This window comes from Choloepus didactylus, chromosome 9 (assembly GCF_015220235.1).
Source record: "Choloepus didactylus isolate mChoDid1 chromosome 9, mChoDid1.pri, whole genome shotgun sequence".
NCBI classification, from domain to species: Eukaryota; Metazoa; Chordata; class Mammalia; order Pilosa; family Megalonychidae; genus Choloepus; species Choloepus didactylus.
Window position 1 is genome coordinate 12,428,535 of NC_051315.1, and position 15,772 is coordinate 12,444,306.

General features: G+C 39.4%; 1 protein-coding gene across 27 annotated transcripts in view; it reads left to right on the forward strand.

Annotated features, from left to right (window-relative positions):
• Positions 1 to 441: 441 nt before the first annotated feature.
• The window catches only part of CLASP1 (cytoplasmic linker associated protein 1), a 294,473-nt gene continuing 279,142 nt past the window's right edge, over positions 442 to 15,772 (forward strand). For 26 of the 27 annotated variants that reach the window (XM_037849465.1, XM_037849473.1, XM_037849469.1 and 23 more), the window contains exon 1: positions 442 to 528. The gene's annotated coding sequence lies outside the window, so the exon portion shown is untranslated. Of the gene's footprint in view, positions 529 to 782; positions 1,213 to 15,772 lie in introns of those variants that run through there. The other variant, XM_037849467.1, reaches the window with a different exon arrangement.

Here is a 15,772-nt window from a genome sequence, read left to right on the forward strand (position 1 = left end):
TCCCAACTTTCCTGCCTCCTCTTTAGTTTTTCTCATCACATTCCCTGCTTCCTGGGTCCTTATTGCTGTGGCTCCTTACATACGACTCTCTGCGTCTAGCCTGAGTTTTGCTTCAGCTCCTCCAATGCCCAAGCGACATCCTCACCACCCTTTCCTTAAAAACACCTTTCCCCCTACGGATGCCCATCAGGGTCATCCAGCGTTCTAAGAGGCGGCAAAAGCTACAGCGGCTGCTAACTCCCGCAGCCCAACACAGCCAGGCCGGCGCCTGCGCGGGACATTACCATAGAGAGGCAATTGCCTCTCTGGTCGCGGTTTACAATCTCTGTGGTCCAGCCGAGATGGTGGCGGTAAGGGAAAAAAGGGGGACCGCACTGCGCAGGCGCATTCGGCTTCTTAATTTTTTTTTTTTTTTTTTTTTTTTTTTTTTTTTTTTAATCCCCGCACCAAGCGCTTAACCTCATTGGGGTGGAGGAGAAAGCGGCGGCAGTCTGGTCTGCAGCGGCAAGAGAAGCGAATAGTGTGGCCGTAAGTAGCCGGTTAGGGCGCGGAGAGGTGGGACCCAGCGCTCCGAGGCCCCTGCCCCTCCCCCGCGGTGGCGGGCGCCGGGTCTGGGTGGGGGATGTCCAGCGCTGTCAGCGGCTCTTGGGTGCACTTTGGGGGGAGGGGGGGGCCGTAGGTGGGAGCCGGGCGAGGAGCGGGTTGGGGGGGGTTGTTTATCTAGTAGTAGGTCGCTGATCCCAGTCGGCCGTGCAGCGGAGAGGGGGCTGGTGGGGTCAGGCCGGCTTTGTGCACCCCCTCTCCCTCTCGCAGACCCCACCCCGGGCCCCTTCCTGACCCGACCCTCCTCGGCGGGTGGGAGCAGCCGGCCAGCCCCGGGTCGCTTTTGAAAGGAGCGGGACTGCGAGGGGAGGGGGCGAGGGAGAGAGAAACCCATAACAACTAGTCATCTGCGAGTGATGGGTGTGGAGAAAGATCCAGAGGGAAGGGGTGCTGGGGAGGCGGGCGGCCGGGGCTCCCAGCCGGGCCAGACAAAAGCTGAGCGCGCGGCGCCGGGCGGGATGCGGAGGGTCCCCTCGGTCCCCGGGGCCCGCCGAGAGCTTCTTTGCAGAGCTGGGAAAGCGGACCAGTGCTGAGTTAAGCCTTGTTGCAGCCTCCTCAACTTGCCTTTGTTATTCTTTGGTATTGGCAGAGGCGCTCTGACGAAGATGAGTGAGTGTGATCCTGCACGTTAGATTGGTTGAGTACAATGGAGCTAATCGAATTTTGCTTTACATTTTCTGATCTGCTCGGATGAGTATGGGGTTTTCCAGAGTCTAACTTATTACATCATTTATTTAAAATAGTTATGTTTATTTCTAAAGTTAAAAAAAATTGGGTGGAGCCTTAAAACACCTTGTGTTGCATCTGGGTGAGTTTCAGGCTGTCTGTAGTGGGGTTCGTTCATGAAATATTGACCATTAGTAGAAACTGTGAGCCCTTTAAACATGATACTTTGATTTGTAGATGTGGCAGTGAGAGCTTCATATTCTCTAGTCCATTGGGAAACAGCGATGCAGGAGAATCAGAAGCCAGAGATGGTTGTGCTGTACCATGTGCCTTGTGGCCACAGTCCGTTATCAGTTCTGGCTTTAAAAATTGTTGTTTTTATTCCTCTTATTATTGGTGACATTTTCTGAGCTCTTGGTTTGTGTCTGGTAGGTGGACTTGATGAGGGACCCTGGATAGTGGGCTCTGTTTGCTCATCAAGCCGGTGGGAGGATAGTAACATTGATGCAGAGACCATATAGATAAGAAAAATAACAGGGCAGTGTCCTGAATGACCGAATATTTGTCTTCTCCATTTGCTAAGAAAGCTTTAAATTTCAGTGAGCTGCTTGTTCATTTGTCCTTGTGAAATTGTGTAATTGCACCTTTTTAGCAGCCAGTTATTCCAATCTCTATTTCTATACTTCATTGTTGGTTATTGTCTAAAGTGTAGCACTGCATTTTAGATTTGAAAAGTTTTAATTTTTATTGAGGAGTTTTCAGGCAAAGCTTTTAGCTCTTCCAACTCAAGTTAACTGAAAGTCCGAGCTCCTCTGAAGAGACTTCGGAAGTGGTGGAGGTGTTGAGTATCGTATCTCCATGTTAGAATTGAAGTGGCAAAACAGAAAGCCTTTTGCTAAGTTTACACTGTAAATCTGTATTAGAACTGGAAACCTAGATCTCCTAGTGTCAGGGTTTTGAATTAACTCACAGACTCAACTTTATTTATATAAATAGGGAAATTTTTTTTGCTGATAGCAAGCAAAAAACCTGAAGCTTGGTGTGTTATGCTTCAATAAGTACCGGCATAGAATCTCTCTAAGTGTAGTTCAGATGATGGGAACTTGCTTTTTATAGAGCAAGATTTCAGATCCTTAAAATAGTTTGGCAGGGTTGTTGAGAAAGGATTGGCCAGAAGAACATCAAGTTAATTGTTTAAATGTGTTATATTTTGTCTGCTGGTTTTGGATTTAGATTTTTTTGCTTCGGTATTTTGTTATTTCTACTTTCTTAGGTAGCTCAGTCTCACGATTTACAAGTTGAGTGAGAGAGTTTCTTAAGCCTGACATTTAAATTCATTGTTTGAGACTCCATTTGTCCTTAAACATCCTCCACTTAAAATTGTAAGTTTTGATTGTACAATATAACACTGTTTGCTTCATTGTTGTATTGGGAAGTATAATTATTTAAGGAATTATAAATATTAGGCTTAGAGCTCTTTTTGGGCTTCTAAAACTCAGTTTTGATAACTGCAATTCTAGTTGTCAAATAATGGAAATATGGTCACATAGTAGACATTGGGAAAAAATAACAAATATTGAAAAACAGAATCAAGATCTGTTAGTCTTAAAAACAATCCTAAGCCAAAAAGAAATCATTGATGATACAATTTTTGGTTTGTATACTGCAATTGTAAAAATAAGTTAATCTTCTTTACCCATTGTGAGCAGAGGCATCTTCCATAAAGTGTGTGTTTGGGTGTTTGACTAAATGACCTCAAAAGGCCTTCTCATCATCAGAATTTACTGAGTGTTTCTAGCTCATTCTTCGCCACCCCAGAGCTTTCCTGCCTTCTTTATGCTCAGACCATTACTGCTACATTGAATGTTTTCTTTCCCAAATCCTTATGGTGGCTCCCATTCCTTCCCTGCCCCCATAGATCTCCTAAGAGCTGGCTCAAACGGTATTCCTTCCATAACACCTTTCTTGACTTCTGCCCAGAAGTCACCTCCCTGTGTGCTGTTGCCTCTTGTACCCATCGCCTTCCTCCTTGCGCAAGTTTCACTCCTGTGCATTTTCTCTTTCCTAAATCCTTGAGGGCTCAGGGAATTTGTAGAACACATTGTGGTGCCCTCCGTTGCTTACTGCAGTGATTTGTATAACTGGTGGAAACTGTAGAATATATGAAACAATCAAAGAATGTATTGTAATTTAGAATAATAGATTGTGAGCTTTGGCAGAACTCTTAGGGGACTTGTAGTTCAACATCCTATTTAATGCTTGCCTCATTCTGGTCATCAGCCTCCAGCTGGAGGGAGGCTTCTCTGTTACTAGATGGGTCTGTTTGCTAGAAGTTTTAAAAACTGTACCAAAATCTGTCCCACTCCCCCGTTTACCTCTTGACCTTAGTTACCCCTTGAAGAAATATGAAATAAGCGTTTCTTCTCCTCTTAATAGCCCTTTACATTTCCTAGGACAGTCGTGAGGCCTTCTAGTTTTTTGTTCAATGAATTTGTCTATTAAACCCATTCTTGAGTTAAAATCCAGGTACCAAGTGGGTACAGTTGAAAAGCCATACACGGTGCCTGCCTAGCAGGGGCTCATAGTCTAGCAGAGAAGACAAACATAACATTATGAATTAATGTGAGTTATGCTGGAGGTATGCAAACAGCCCTGCCTGGTTTAATATGGGTTTCACCAGGCTTTCTTTAGGCAACTCTGTTTTGTTAGTGTCCTTTAAATGCAATGCCTGAAATAAAACAACAAGACTTTGATATGACTTGACCAGGGTAAACAGCTGTATTCTAAGGTTAGGAAACTGTATCAGTGATTTTTAAACTTTGTTTTACATTCTGGCCTGGAGATTTACTGGTCTTGTGACTTTGGGCCAATTAAATAACCTCTTTGTATTTTTGTGCCCTCATCTATAAAATGGAGCTTAATAATTGTCCCTGCTTATAGGGTTGTTGTAAGGATTAAATGAGATAATCATGTAAAGTGCTGAGAACAGTGGTTGGCCTGGAATGAGAGGGTGATACATGGTGGGATTAATAACATATGTTTATGTATTATATACTAAATAAGAATGTAGTAATAGTTGCAGTAATCAAGTCACCAGAATCACCTGGGGAGCTTGTTAAACTACAGATATTCTGGCCTTCTTTTCTCCCTTCCACCCAGAGATTTTAGTCAGTTAAGTTTGCATGGGGCCTGGGCTGCTACAGCTTTAATAATCTCCCCAGGTGATTTTTAAAGTACCAAAAAGCGTGAGAGCCCAACACTGTGTATTAATGTTGCCAATGACTGCATTAGCTTTACGAATTTAAATTTAAAAAAGTTTCTCAAGTAATAGATGAATACATTCTCCTAGAAAATTCCAACCATGCAGATGAAGGGAAAGGCACAGCCCCCGATCTCAGACTCCTTCCAAGGGACACTCACTTGGTTTGGTTTTGGGATGTATCCTTCTAAACACTGTTAGCCATTTCTGTGTAACTGTCTCTATATACCTGTATATCTCTTTATCTGTCATCCCTATCTATCTACCTACCTACCTACCTACCTGCCTATCGCTGTATATTTTTCTAATAGTAATAGCTAGATTTAAAAAAAGTTTCCAAAGCACTTTAACATTCATAATCTCACCTGCTCCCTTCAGAGTCCTGTGAGGTGGTCAGGGGAGAGATCATCATCGTCCTATCAATTTACAGATGAGAAGCCGCGGCCTGCAAGTGAAGTCTCAGGACGTGCTCGAACGAGGATGGGAACTGGGCCTTCTGTCTCTCAGCCTAATGTTCTTTTCATTTAAACCACACTGTCTCTTCGCTACGTAATTTCGCTGGCTTTTATTGAAGTTGTGGTTCACGAAAGTCTTCTGATCTTTTTGTTAGGTGACTAGCTGCCAAACCAGATTTCCTCCTATCCTTTAGTGCATACATACTTGATTTTTTAAAATGGTAAATTCAAGGTTTTACACTTACACTTATGGGTTAAGATTTATCTTTTTTTTGGAGGGGTGGGGGTTGGCATCTAGAACTGGCCTTGGAGTGGTTCTGTTAGTTAGCACTTTGGGTTAGTCTTTCTAACCTGAGAGAGCTGAGGTGGATGTAACTATTTGCCTCTTTGACCTGTCTCTATAAATGTCATCCCATGAGCTCTCCAGGTGGAATAAAATTTATTGAAAGTCTTATGACTTATACAGAAAGTTAGGAGACCAGAGGAGGAAAACTCACAACAAAACCATCCTCAAACAAATTCTCTCTTAATGTTATCACCCTTTGAGACTGCCCACATGTTCATGCTTTTTAGTAAGTAGTTTTGGGTCTTGCATGTTGTATGCATGGTTTTCTATATAACTACATAGTATGCATCATTGGAATTATAACCATTGTGTCATAATTGAGTCGATATGGCAAATATTGGTAAGCTGTTCAGGGACTTTGACACGTGGATATCTTGTTATTGATATTACATATAATGTATCAGTTAATATCTTTTTGAATATAGTTCTTTTCTTTTGTATTATTTCCTTAGGAGACGTTCAAATAAGTGGGATTATTGGATTGAAGGGTATTATATTTATATGACTTTTTATACTTGTTGCATGATTGCTGATCTGAAAGTTAGACCAGTGGTAATTTCACCAGAAATCTACCAACTTCTGGTAATATAATTTAAATATATTTTTTGCTACAAAAGAGGTAAAGAATGCTATACTATTTTTATTTTTGGCTACTCATTTTGTATTTATTTAAGAAAAGAATTAAAAATAATGAAGAACTTAAATATGAGCAAATGATATGAAATTTGTTTTAAGTGATTAAGTGGAGGTGATCTCTCTTGCTTCCTTGGTTACTGCATTTCTAGAAAAGTATGGAAGGAAATGCAGCCTTTGCTTTGTGGGACTGAATTACTCTGTTTATATCATAATGTCATAACATTTTTGTGACCTCTCTTCAAGTGTTTCTTTAAACAGTTGTGCTCCAGTGCCCTGCCAGAAATGTACTAAATTAGAGTATCTGGGGGTGGGACCGAGGCTTCTGTCTGCTTTTCTAACAGGTTCTCCACGTGAATCTGAGGTGCACCGAAGTTTGCGAGCTGCCTCTGGGAACTCCTTTCCGGCTCTCTGTGTCACAGATTGTGTCTTTCCTGTGAGTAGGGGCAGACTCTGTTATGAACAGTTGCTCAGACATGGTAACAGAGGCCTGTTGTGCAGAGAGAATGAATTGCGGAGCATTGCCTTTCCTAATCAAGAGTAGCTGAATCGTTCTCTGAACAGTAAGCCAGTCTTTCTAAGAGCAGTTGAACTGCATAAAAGCTGCTCCTTCTCTGAAGTCGTCTTGAGGTGCTGGGAGCAGAGTTTGATTTAAGTTCTGATAAGTCATGGCGTTCTCCTGGCCCAAGCCAGGTTGGCCCAGGATTGGCACCTGGACCTAGTGTCACACTAGCCCAGGCACTGGGCTGCGTGCTTTATGCAGACTTTTGTCATTTCTTATAGCAGACTTTAAAGGTCGGTGGTATTTTCTTTGATCATGAGAGAAAGCAGAAGTCGAGTAGTTCGCGATCACCCAGTTTGGCTCTTAGATTCTTCCGTTTCCTTTCCATTTATCTCTGTTTTGTCTAGTTCAGGTTGTTCTTCCTTCGTGAAAGGTCAGTGGGTTACTTGCAGAGAGGGTCTGCACCCCTATCGGCCTTATCTGGAAACCAGCCACGTCCCTAGTCAGGAGGCTTGTGGAAATGGAGGCTTTGCACTAGGGTTTCCATGCGAGTTAGCTCAGATGACCTCACAGTCCCTTTGAGATTTGAGTCCCTGGTTTGAAATCTACTCTCGGACAATTCAGACCACTGGAGACCTGTTATGAACTTTTTAATTATTTATTTTCTGACTTGCTCAACTGGCATTTATATTTTGCTTTGGGTTTTTGACTTCACTACCCACTTCTGCACCCGAGTTTTCTTCCCTTAACAAAGGATTTTGTGTGTGTGTTCCTTTGCTGCATGGTATATATGTGACAATAAATGCGAGTTCCCTTCCCTTCTCTTAATTTTGTGCAGTTATTTAATTGAAGTGATTTGTGTTCCCAAAATAGATTGTCAATAGCTCCATCACTGTACCACCTGGTCTCGTGCCATCCAGTTGGTATATTTATTGACTGAGAAGTTCAACATAGATCTTTGTGAATTCATTTGGTGTAGTTGCAGAAAACCCTCCTTAAAAGATTATTGATCAGTGTATTGTAAATTGTTTCAAGGTTTATTATTCAGGTACTTGTAAGTCATTTTCTTAAGTTTGGAGATTGATAATAGTATCTGGTTCTTTCAGATGCCTTGGGAATATTCTTGTGTATGACGTGGCATTTGGATAAACCTCAGTTGTGTTAAATAATAAGGGGTTCACTGCATGAAATAATAAGGGGTTCACTGCATGAATGGTTGAACATTTTAAATTTGTTGTTTAAGATTATGGTGACTGAGTTGGGCATTTTACTCATTTTCAGGGTGATTTTGTACATCTAGACTCTAGTGCCTTTTCATTTTTGACACATGGTTTAGTTTCAAAAATTATTCTTGACTTTGTGCAAGGAGTGTGTATTACTTTCTTAACAAAAAAATTACATCTCATGAGAAAATCTTCCTTTTAACCTAGGAATTCCAAAAGTTAGATTAGTGAAGAAGTATCTGATCTTTCTCCCTGGGTCTGTATTATCATATTTCCGTACATCACACTCTCTAGTGTTCGGTAAGGTCTAGGATTACTTGTCCTAAGTGATCAGCCCCCTTTGGGAGTTCATTTGGTAATCTCCAGTCCAGATGTCAGTGCAGGGAGGGCTCTCCTGAAGGCTGGCCTTGGTGTTTTGTTTTCCGGTTGGTTCTGACTCCTAAGCAGATATCTCAGTCTTGTTATGTAAACAGTATCATCATCTGAGCTACTGGTTACTTAACCAATATTTATTTTAGCAGATCCTCATTATTAACAGTGAAAACAAGGAAAGGAATTATTTTATTCTTCTACTTTCTCTTTCCAAGCAATGTAACATCAGAGGGGCCAGAGAAAATACAGTTTCAGATACTCTGAAGATAATTGTCAACAGGCAGAGTTCTTTAATTGAAGAAGAGCGTTGAAATCTCTCAGTAGGAATAATGGTTTATGAGTACGAAGGAGTGAGGGGGACTCTTTTCTTTCAACCCCTGTCCCTTTTTTAGGGAGAAGTTTGGCTAGCTTACATCTGAACTATAGCTGTCTCGATATCTTCATGTATATATATATATTTGTCTACAAGTTTGTTTCTGGAAGTATTGTTTTAACTTGAAATGGGATCCTGTTCTGGGGAGGGTGGTCCTTTAAGAAGAAATGTCCTCAGGCACCATTTGAGCTGACTGGTGTGGCGTCTCAGCCTAGTGTTGTTTGCAGGGATGGGCACACGGGGCAGATTTCCTAGGGCCTGGGACTGTTTTTCTAAAGTGAGCATAGTGGAAGAAGCTTCCCACTCTCACGTGACTCAATTTCAGCCATTGCCAAAGGAGCAATGGTTTTGACAAAGTCACAAACTTTGGCTGAATTGTGTAGTGATGACTTTATGGGATCATGAAAGAACAACTGAGCCCCAGAGGATTGGGAAGATCTCATTGGAATTTTTCGATGACTAAACCTCTTTTGGAGCTGGTGGTGGGGATGCAGAAAGGAGTGTGTTTAAGGTGTCAGTGAGAAATGGGCCTAAAATAGAGCATGAACACGCTGTGTACCTTGATCAGGGTCTTTGTTTCCACAAACGTTGTTAGACATGCTGTGCCCTGTGCTAAGGATAGCAGGAGAACCTGGCCTGCCCCCGAGAGCCTAAAAATGGAGGTGGACAAGCAAGCACCTGGCTGTGATTCTACCTGTAGAAAGTGTTCCTGGAGGAAGTTCCTCTTGGGGGTGAGGCGGGGAGAGAGGTGTCAGCTGCCCGTTTTGACTGAGAGTGGGGTGCTCTGGGGCCTGTGTGTTGCCTCTGTTTAGGTGACAGTTGTGTTGGCCGGGGCCTAGCTGTGACTGCGGGGCAAGGGGACTGACCCTGGCCATGCTCTTGTTTTGTGACGTGGCCACAGATGAGAGGCAAAGAAGCACCTTGTTGAGAGGAGGTGGTTTGAAAGGAGCGACGAGCAAAGAGCCCAGGTCTTGATGAAGACAGCACTCTTCTGTTTTCAGAGCTTTACCTGAGGGATCAATTGATTGGTGATTTGATTTTGGAAATGTTGAGGGGAGGTGTACTTTTCGGGAAACTGTTGAATCTGGTTCTGGATAGTGGTGGGATTATTAAAATTATGTAATTTTTACTGTAGTCACAAGTTGATTACAGGGATTATTGACTACAAAATTTTTTAAAAAGGCAACTAGGAGATATACTTGTGTTTCTTTTTATTATGCACGAATTTAAATGTTTTTAGTTGTGTATGAGGAGTCTTTTCATCTTGTCTAAATTAACTAGAAATGAAGAATAGGAGGATTGTTAAATGTGTTAATTTTTTAATTATAAAATGTTTATTTTTTGAATGAGTAGTATATACACATGACTTAAAATTTAAGTTTCCCTTCTATGTGCCATTCCTCCAGTTCCCCTTCCTGGAGACACTGATGTTATTATATATGTGAAAAAATGTGTGTGTATTTTGCACAGATGGTAGCCCATTATGATTACCTTTTTTATTTTTCTCACTTAATGTATCTTGGAAATCATTCTATGGCAGTATATTAAAGGCTTTCTCATTTTCTTAAATGGTTGAATAGGATGCTCATTTATAGCATTCCATAATTACCCAGCCCGCTGTTGATGAACATTTTGTTATTTGCATTTTTTGCCTTTCTAAATAGTGCTGCAGAGAATCATCCTTAAGAATGTTATTTTGAACTTGTATGAAATAAATACCCAGAAGTTGACATTTTGGGTTAGAGGTTATATGCCATTAAGTATTTTGATAGATATTGCCAAATTACCTTCCTTAGAGGTTTTGATACAACTCTGCCTGCAATATGAGAATCCTGTAGTAAATACATTAAAAAAAGGAATTAATAAAAGCATGCACCCTTTCTCGTATGTCATTTTTAAATTAAAACAAGGCTATCTTTTATTGATCAAAAGTAAATTGAGTATTTGTCTTCTTCCCAACTTACTTATTTTTCTATTTTTGACTTTGCAAGAATTCTATGGCTATATGAGATTCAGAAATAAGCTTTGTTTCCCTATAGGTGTTAACAATCCTAGTTTCTAGAGATGAGTATTACAGATGGAAAATATAATTTGCTGAATCACTGGCTTTTTATATTTTTCAATATTTGGATTAGTAATTGATGATGCTTATGGAACCAGAATTGCAGTTCCATTTGACCCTACAGTTTTCTGGTATTTATTGGATAAAGTATAGTTTAACTAGAAAAAATTTTAACACATACTTTTTAGTGTCTTGATTTTTTTCCCCAAGTAGTCACCACATCCTTTTTTTTATTCTAATGAGTAGGTAATATATACTTGGTAAAAAATTTAAAAGGTATAAAAGCATTAAGTGAAAGGTAGGTCTCCATCCCACCCTTTTCTCCATTCTCCCCCATCCCATCCATTCTCAGAGGCAGCCACTCTTTCTAGTTTCCTAAATAGTCTTCAGATATTTTACCCATATACAAGCCTATATGTATATGTATCTTTTTTAGTTTCACCTTCTGTAATACACTTGATAGCATCTTTTCCACATGTGCGTTTTGCTTTTTTTACTTAATATATCTTAAAGGTTGTTCTTACCAGCAGTACCTGGAGAGTTCTCTCTCTCTCTCTTAACTTTTCTTTTGAAATAATTACAAGCTTACAGGACAATTGCAGAAATAATACAAATTCCATAAGAAAACTCTAACATACCCCTACTCCCCCAGAAAACCAGATCCACCGATTTTAACATTTCGTCCCCTTTGCCTTATCTGTCTGCCTGTTATCTATTATCTTCTGAACATTTGAAAGCAAGTTGCACTTATCATTCTCCTTGAACACATGATTCTTCCATGGACATTTCCTATAAACAAGGATATTCACTTATGTAATCACCTTAAGTGCAGTTATCAACTTTAAGAAATTTAACATTGATATAAAGCTTATATTCTGTATTCCATTTTTTTCTTATGTACCAATAATTCCTTTTTGAGTCTTTTCTTCTCCATTCTTAGATCCCATCTAGTACCCATGTATTGCATATAATTTTCACTTTTCAATTTTAAAGAGATTAACTAATCTCTTTAGTTTCTCTTTCTTTCTTTTTTTAATTGTGGAAACATATACAACATAAACCTTCCTATTCTTACCCCTCCCAAGTATACCATTCAGTGGGATTAATCACATTCACCATGTTTCAGGACCCTCACCACCATCCATTACCAGAACTTTCCCTTCACCCCAAACAGAAACCCTACACTCATTTTGCATTAACTCCTCATTGCCCCCGTCTCCCCCACCTCTGGCAACCTGTGCGTTCATCTCTGTCTCCATGAACTTGCATATTTTCTGCTATTTTCTTTGTAGCTACCGTGGTGCTTAAATTTAACACCCTAAATCTGTAATTCTCTTGTTTGCTTTGATACCAATTTAACTTCAATAATATACATAAATTATGTTCCTATACCCTTCTGTCCCCTTGCCTTTATGTAGTTCTTATCACAAATTACATATTTTTACATTATGAGTCTCAAACCACTGATTTATCATTATATTTTCTGCATTCACCTTTTAGATCCTGTGAAAAGTAAAAAGTGGAGTTACAAACCAAAAATATGGTAGTATTGGCATTTATATTTACCCATGTTGTTACCCTCAATGGAGATCTTTATTTCTTCATGCTGCTTTGATCTATTGTCTATTGTCCTTTCCATTCAAGGGGCAGAATTCTCTTTAGCATCTCTAGTAGGTCCAATTTAGTGGTAATGAACTCCCTCAGCTTTTTTTTTTTTTTTTAAATCTGGGAATGTCTTAATCTCTCCCTCATTTCTGAAAGACAGTTTTCCTGGATATAGAATTCTTGGTTGGCAGTTTTTTGCTTTCAGCACTTTCAGATGTCATCCCACTGCCCTCTTGCCTTCATGGTTTCCAATGAGAAATCGGCATTTAATCTTATTGAGGCCTTCTTGTAGGTGACATGTTGCTTCTCTCTTGTGGCTTTCAGAATTCTCCTTATCTTTGGCATTTGACCGTTTGATTATAATATGTCTCCATGTGGGTCTGTTTGAATTTATCCTGTTTGGAGTTCGTTGAGCATCTTGGGTGTATATAGTCATGTCTGTTGTTAAATTTGGGAAATTTCCTGCCATTATTTCCTCAAATAGACTTTTTGCTCTTTTCTCATTTTCTTCTCTGGGAGTCACACAAAGCATTAATTGATAGGTCTGATGGTATCCCACAGGTTCCTAAAGTGCTGTTCACTTTTCTTCATTTTTTCTTCTTTTTGCTGGATGATTTCATACTGGATGATTTCTGTAGGCTTGTCTTCAAGTTCGCTGATCCTTTACTCCGATCTGCTGTTGACCCTTTCTAGGGAATTTTAAATTTCTGTTATTGTAGACTTCAGCTCTGTTTGGTTCCTTTTCATAATTTCCATCTCTCAATTGAAATTTTTTTTGTGATCATCTGTCATTTTCTTGATTTCCTTTAGTTCTTTGTCCATGTTTTCCTTTAGCACTTTGAGCAGATTTAGGACCGTTTTTAAAAAGTCTCTGCCTAGAATGTCCCAGGCCTGATCCTCCTTGTTAATGCTTTACTCTCCTTTGCTTGGGGTATCATTCCTGTTTTTTTGTTTGTTTTCTAATCTTTTGTTGAAACTTGGACATTATGATATTTTAATGTACTATCACTGGAATTTAGACTCAGGCATCTATTCCTTGTACTTGTGTCCAGCTAGTGTTAGTACAGAGCTTTCCTTAAATGTCAGAAGCTAACAACAACAACAACAAAGGAACAAAAGAAAACACCTTTCCCAGTCTTCGCAGATTGATCTGTTCCAATGTTCTCCTTCAGAGTTTATCCATACTAAACTAAATGAAACTCATTAGTTTAGACAATAGCTCCAAGTCAAACCATAGGGGCCTCCCTGGTCCTTTCTGCAGCGTACTCTTGTCTTGGGCATGCACAGTTTGTGTAGAAATTGCCCCATTTACATGGATAGGATTGTCCCCTCATCCCTAGAAAGCAGTTTCCTCACAGTCGAGTCACTGTACTGTGTATTCTACAGCCAGCAATCCCTGGCCCCAGGCAGTACGGCTTGACTTTTCTCCCATATTATTCTGTAGGAGAGCTCTGTGTGCCTCTTTCTCCATGCAGGGCAAGTTCTAGGACAGTGAGTCTCCAGGCCACCACCAGAAAGATTGGACCAGATATATATGCTCCCAGAATGTGCTCCCAGAGGGTTACTCTGCTACCCCCAGGACTGGGAGCGCGGGCTGGGAGCCGGTGAGGGGGGATGGAGCGGCCAGCCAGGGCACTGGGAGATCTGAACTCTTTTAAGTGGCCTTTTTCTTGAATTGGCACTGGTTCTGTTACTGCAGTCCTTTAACCATTTTCTGGAGCTTTGAGAAAGATATTTCTGCCAGTTCTTACCAGTTGTTCAAGCTTTTGTGGGGGGATGGAGCCCTGAAGCGTGTCACTCTGCCATCTTGTCTGAGGCAGAGGCTTTTCCCTCTCTTTTTTAATGCCTGCATAGTACTCAATTACATGGATGTACCAAGCTTGATTCGGTCAGTTCCTGTTGTAATGAATACCCATGTACTTTGGACACTTTTGTGAGTGTATCTGTAGGATAAATTTGTAGAAGTAGAATGCTGTGATATGAACATTTTCATTTTGTTGGATATTACCAAATAGCTCTTTATAAAGATTTCATTAACTTCTTTCAAACTTATTTTGTAATTTGAGCTTTCTATTTTTAATTTAATTTTTTTTATTAGAAATGCTGTGGATTTGCAGGAAAATCATGCATACAGTAAAGGGTTCCCATGTACCACTCTATTATTATTATTTTTTTTACCATGCTATTAACACCTTGCATTGGTGTGATATATTTGTTACAACTGATGAAAGCACATTTTAAAAACTGTACTATTAACTATAGTCCCTGGTTTACCTTAGGGTTCACTGTTTGTGTTGCACCATCCCATGGATTTTTTTTTTTTAATTTTTATTCTAGTAACATAGACTAGAATTAAATTAAATTTCCCCCTTTTAACCACACTCAAATATGTAATTCATTGCTGTTAATTACATTCACAGTGTTGTGCTACCATCACCACCATCCATTACCAGAACTTTTCCATCATCCCAAATAGAAACTCTCTACAATTTAAGCATTAACTCCCTATTCCTACTCGTATTCTGTCCCAAGGTCACCTTTATTTTCGATTTGGACTCTACGAATTTGCTTATTCTAATTATTTCATATCAGTGAGGTCAAAATAGTTTCCTTTTGTGTCTGGCTTATTTCATTCAACATAATGTCCTCAAGGTTCATCCATGTTGTCACATGCATCAGAACTTTGTTCCTACTTAGGTTGCATCCACCTTTTGGCATTTGTGAGTAATACCACCATGAACATTAGTGTGCAAAATGAGTTCAAGTCCCTGCTTTCAGTTCTTTTGAGTATATATCTAGAAGTGGGATTGCTGGGTCATATGATATTTCTATACTTAAATGTCTTAGAAATATGAGGAATATTTCAGCTTTCTTAAGTAAATTAATGGTTTAGAAATTGTATGTTGGGAACAGTCATCTTCATCTCTTAAAAATACTGCAGTATTGTCTTCTTAGTACCACCTCTATTATTTTTAATGTTTATTACTTTTTATTATATAAATAGTGCATTTTCATTGCAGAAAATGTAGTGCTAACATTTTGTTGTATTTCCTTACATACTTTTTCTATGCATGGAAAATATAAATGAATACTTTTTTATTTGATAAGCAAAAATGACATTATAAAAATCCAGTTTTCTAGTTCGCTTTTTTTCACGAAGCCTATTGTAGATATCTTTCCTGGCCAGTAAGAACTTATTTTTACTATTATGGTCAATGATTGCATGATTACTGTTCAATGCACTGTAATTTATTTCCGCATTCCCTATTTTGAATATTTAGGGTTATTTTGATTTAAAATTTATGAACAGCTATGATGAACAAGAGTTACATTTTTGAGTGATTTTTGTTTAAATGTATGAGGGTTTAAATAAAGGCTGGATCTTTCGGTATCTTTAAAGAAATCCATTTTAATGTTCAGTAGGAATAATCCTTTGAATTAGAGAGACATTAGCCCTCTGAATGTCTATAGGTTGTACAATTCTGTATATAATAACCTAATTAAGACACAGATCACTTTGTGCTTTTCTTCTTAAATCCAGAAAGTATAAATGTAAAAACACCATTTTAATAATAGTGGTGGTGTCTTGTTACAGTTGATCTGAGAAACATAGCAAGTTTTCCATGGCTGCTATGTGTGAGCTTAGTAAGGTACAGATTTAAAGTTCATTTGC